This window comes from Pelobates fuscus, chromosome 5 (genome assembly GCF_036172605.1).
Source record: "Pelobates fuscus isolate aPelFus1 chromosome 5, aPelFus1.pri, whole genome shotgun sequence".
Classification (NCBI taxonomy): Eukaryota; Metazoa; Chordata; class Amphibia; order Anura; family Pelobatidae; genus Pelobates; species Pelobates fuscus.
The window spans coordinates 328,022,217-328,027,487 of NC_086321.1; the positions used below are offsets into that span (position 1 = coordinate 328,022,217).

The 5,271-nt window shown below is 42.2% G+C and overlaps 1 pseudogene; it reads left to right on the forward strand.

Annotated features, from left to right (window-relative positions):
- The first annotated feature begins 3,473 nt into the window (after window positions 1-3,473).
- LOC134612248 (tubulin polyglutamylase TTLL5-like) lies at window positions 3,474-4,669 on the forward strand (annotated as a pseudogene).
- Window positions 4,670-5,271: the final 602 nt, after the last annotated feature.

A 5,271-nucleotide genomic window follows, 5' to 3' on the forward strand; every position in this document is an offset into this window, starting at 1 on the left:
TCTGTGAAGTCGTTACTTCATTAACTTGTAGCTTTCAAATATATATTTATCTTGTGAACAATCTCTAAGCTGATATTCCTCTAAATGTATGCTTACATGGACTCCAAATTAGTTAGGACCCAATGTGCCGTAACTGTACCCATTGTTCTCAAGGGGTTCATGACCACACAAAAAACTTTCTACTGAGCAAGTTCTTCTGCTATTTACTCTATATGGTCGATAAACCCAGAACTAATGTGGCCTTCTATATGAAGTAAAACATATCAAACCTCCTCATTTAGGGACTACTTTATCTTGGTATTTTTCCTCCTCATGACAACGCTTTACACTAGGCAGTGCTTCCACTGTCAAGCCTTGTCATTTCCCCCATTACCAGGGACTGCTGTATGGAAATGAGTTCCTTCTATGGAGGATTTTGCGTGATCTTCCATAGATCTGTTGAACTCCTGCGCATGTGCAATTATGCAGCGCTGACTTCTGCTCTTGGCAGCTTAAACTCCAGGAACTAAAGAGGAGCGGCAGGAAGTTGATGTTGGTGCACGGAAGGGACAGTTTAATGAGTGGGCGCTACGGTACCAGCCGATCTGTGCCTACAATTTGGCTGTGGTTGAAAACACAATCAACCACAGTGTATGGCCAAGACTTTTGCAAATGTAAATACCACTAATCCAGTTTAAAACACTCTGAACAACAGTGAGGGCACATGACTTCTGGGACTGTAACTCCCACTCATCCAGCACTGGATCAGAAAGATCACACTGTCTTTGCTGTATCTATTAAAAGACAATATATAGTTAAAAAGTGAGAGCACTCAGTACATCTATAAATTGCCACAATCTTAATATTACAATTGAACAGAGCTCAACAGCTGCTACTCAAGAGTCTGCTTTTTAAGGGAAACATGTTCTTAGAAGCTCAATTCTAATGTGTGGGTGTCTCTGTGCTCGCTTAGACCCGAACCCAGAATGGAGGAGGTGTTCACATGATGGATGTGCTTACGTGAGAACGTGTGTACAGTGGTTGCTAGGATACTAGTAAAGTGAGTGTTTCTGTATTCCGCAAGATTGTAAACCTTCCGTGACGAATAGTTTGACAGCTGCTTCTCAGTGTCTGCTTTTTAGGCAAAAGATTTTCTTAGTAAATAATGCTGTTAGTAACAGGCAGCACAGTGCTGTGTGTGACGGAGCTCCAGTACCTCCGCCAAGTCTGCTTCCTTGCAGCCATTAGGGACCCTGGAGCACTTTAGACCCAATTGCCGAGGCTTGACTGAGATCACGGAGGGATTTTTCCACCCTGGACACACTTTCCGTCAGAAGATTATACACCAGACAACACTTGGTGAAGGTTAAAACAGCACTATTTTTTTTATCATATTCTTACTACTGTATTTTTATATTGTTACGAAAAGACAATGTTTTACATTGCAGGGTTAAAACTGAAAGGACCACAGCAGTCAGACCAGGGCATTGAGATGAAGTGGTCTGAGTGTCTGTAGTGATCCTTTAACATTATCGAAACAGATACTAGTAAAAAGAAATAACCCTAGGTTTTTTTTTCTCAATTCTTTATTTTTGTCAAGACAAAGATTCAAGCGTATACACAAAAGTCAGACATTCAAAATGAATACAATACTGTACGATCATATTCAAGAGTAGCATACAGTACAAATGACTAGTACAATGATCACTGCACATAGTACGTGTGCCATTTAACAGAGGTCAAGCTGTTTGGGTGTTTTTGTGTAGTATAAAAAGAGAGAGAACATAACATTTAGAAGAACTAAGAGTGAAAATGGTATCAAACTGGCAGGTGTTTGTCTGGTAAAAGGTCCAAAACCCTGCAGACATCGCTGCCGTTAGACTGGAAATTGCTATAATAAAATCAACATACTTCTGTCTCTCTCAGAGTGCACTTAGAGATAGAATAATACAAAAAGAGAGCAAGCGAGTAGTGGACTGAACCTACCCCGCCACATTGCTGGCCATCCATGTGTCCCATATTTTATCAAAGGTTTTCAGTGTGCCCTTACCTGAGCTGTCAGCTTATTTATGAGATAAGTATCTTTAACTTTTTGAATAACTTCGTCCATAGAGGGGATCTCCTGTTGTAGCCAAGGCCCTTAGTCTTACATTTCTAATCATTATGTAAGATATTAAATGCAGATAAGATTGAAGACATTACACACTATAGGCTGTATTCTCTAAGCAGATGAAAGGTATAATGTGATTACCAAGTTACATTTGTATCACAGACTTTGTAGAAGGAATAGCTATTTACTTGGCAGGGAGAACGTTTACCCTGAAAAGAGCAACAGTGCAAAACAACAGTATCGCTTGGAATAGAAATAAATGAATCATGGAAAATAACCTCAACGTGGTGAAACACAATAAGCAACTTTCCACTTTTCAATACTGCAACACCACAAATAAACATAAACTGCAATGAAAAATCAACACCCCCAAATACAAAACAACTATTCAAGCGAAGTTGACTGAAGCTGCACATGAAATGTGATGCCTTTGCAAAGACTTGTTGCAGCTGAAGTCACGCAGGGCAGTACATTTCATGTGCAGAGCGACAGTCAGTGAGAAAAGAAATAATGTAAAGAGCCCTTTATTTGCAGAAGCTTAGAAAGAGCCGGCTCGCAATGTGGTGAAACAGTAAGTAGGCTAGCACTTTTCTTGTGCTCCTTGAAGAGCAAGAAAGGCAATACTGAAGGATAAAAAATTAAAACAAACATCAGAACACCCCCCCAAAAAAATAAAAAATTAAAACCTAAAAAAAGCAAGATGTTTGAAATCCACATTGAGAATCACATAAAATGTGCTGTCCTTAGAAAGACTTGTCAAACCGCAGGTTGAGCAGGGCAGCACTTTTCATGTAAAGATCAATGTGTACATGCTTTTACAAACTGGCAAAAAATTTAAAACTATTTCTGTTCACTTATCTGCCTGTAAAGGTAGTATCTATCTATCTATGATATATATCCACACCCAAAAACAGATAAATTGATATGAATTTTAATATCAGTAGGTTAATTTCTAGTGAAAAACCTATTTTAGGACAAAAAAAAATTAACCGTGTAAAAAAGGATAATCAATATTAAGGGGTCACTGTTGAGACCACAAGCAGTTTAGTGATTTGAAGCAAAAAAGGTCATCGTTATTGCAGAAGGTGAGCATATAATAAGCCATACATCTTTAAGACACCATCAAATTTAATGCGAGTTTATGGGAATCTGATATTGAGACTCCACTTTTTACTGAAACCTCATTGGGAAACTATGTAAATCTCTTTGCTTGGCCTCCCAATGCTCCTCTGACATCACTATGCTCCTCTTAGCTGACTGTGCTGCTACTGTTCCACTTAGTCATTGCACTGCATAGCAGCCAACTGAACAGGAGGCTAAGAGAGCAGTAGCAAATTCCTTATTTGGTATTACACAGATATTGATACCAGCTAAATATATAATCATGGCTGGACAACAGCCTAAGAAGGGTGAATCCTCTGAGTGCCAGGAGAAAGAACACCAAGGCGACCACCCCTGCATAATATGGACTGGGGGTTCAGAAAAAACGCCAGTGGTGAAATTTCAACCAGAAGGCGCAACTGGAAAGGTATGCCTGCGTGAGGTGGGAGAACGCTACCACCTGGCATACAAGATGGCTCGTATCGGGAATCGCCCGGTCAGCACAATGCTATCTGCTCATGGGTTTCAGAAAGTGGAAGCCAGCAGCAGCAATTTCAATTTGATGTGGCCAGGGACCCGCATAAACCCTGTCTTTGTGAACCTTTCCAAATAACAAAAAATAAACCACTTCCCCAATTCTATTGAGCATGGATGCAAGGATCTACCCTGTAAAAACGTTCAAATCTTGCAGAAGAAACACGGGAAGCAGACATGCAACTTCCTGCCCCAGAGCTATGTACTTCCTGAGGATTACCTGGAATTCTGTTAATCTCCAAGGATCAGGGTCCTTGGATTGCAAAGCATGTGTCTTCCTGTCAAGGCAGCGGAATGAATCTTTTTAATTCCCTCTCTCAGATAAACAGAAGGGAAAAGCTGCATGTATTGCGGTATATAAGTGTGGCGGGACATCGCCACTAAGTGCTATGTTCCCTGAGTATTCAGAGGTTTGGTTTTATATTTTGTGTCTCCAATATGTACTGTGATGGTTTTCCCTTGTTAAGTATGTGTTTCCCTTTGTATTTGGCAATCACTTGCCCCTGTCCCCTGTGGCAAACCTAGCCACTTACAGAATGTCCTTGTATATATCTTGCTATTATTGCATTGCAGAACATTTAAAAGTTGACTCCCAGGCTATGTGTCGTCCGGTCCTTGGGAATGGGAATTATGCTGTGTGTCCTGCCTTCTGTATGCTGAATCCTGATTACCAGCGGAGAGCCCTTGGATTAACCCCTGCCGCTCTACTACAATAAGCAATCCACTTCTTGTTGACGGCAATAGGTTTGACCTACGCCTGTATGTACTAGTCACGTCATATAAACAGGTATTATTTACCTGTATGAAGAGGGTCTGACGAGGTTTGCCACCGTTAAGTACAAACCAACAGGGGAGAACATGAAAAACCAATTCATGCATCTGACAAACACCAGCGTGAAAAAAGAAAATGCAAACTATGTGAGCTCCACAAATCCAGTAAAGTGACTGCAGTATATGAAGCATGGGTGCTATGCTGCGTCACTTAAAGGAAATAGGAAAAGATACAGTGATTCTCATGTCAAAAATAGATCTTAGGTCCTCCCCCGGCCCCCACTCATGAGCAGCGGGTGGAGGCCCTAAATGACAATGGGGGGAGGACCTATTGTCGTCGTCCCCACCCCCACCCGTGAGCGGCGGGTGGGGGCCCTAAGATAAAACAGGGGGAGAGCTATTGTCGTCTCCCCTCCCTGGCCCCCACCCATTAGTGGCAGGTGGGGGCACTAGTGATAATGGGGGGGATGTGGGGGCATAGGTCCTCCCCCTGGCCCCAACCCATGAGCAGCGGGTGGGGGCCCTAAGTTACAATAGGGGAGAAGGCTCTGTCCCTCCCCCCATTGTCACTAGGGCCCCCACCCGGCCCTTATTGGTTGGGGCAAGGACAATAGGTTTTAAAGAAAACTAGAGCAGACAGGAAGAAAAGAAGAACAGATCCTGAGAGAGGGAGAGAAGTGGAAGCGATCAGGGAAAGGTAAGTTCAGCTGGACAGTGCCGCTTTAAGACGATAATATCAGCAGAAGGCTCTATTGCCTCAGCATTTCAAAGATCTC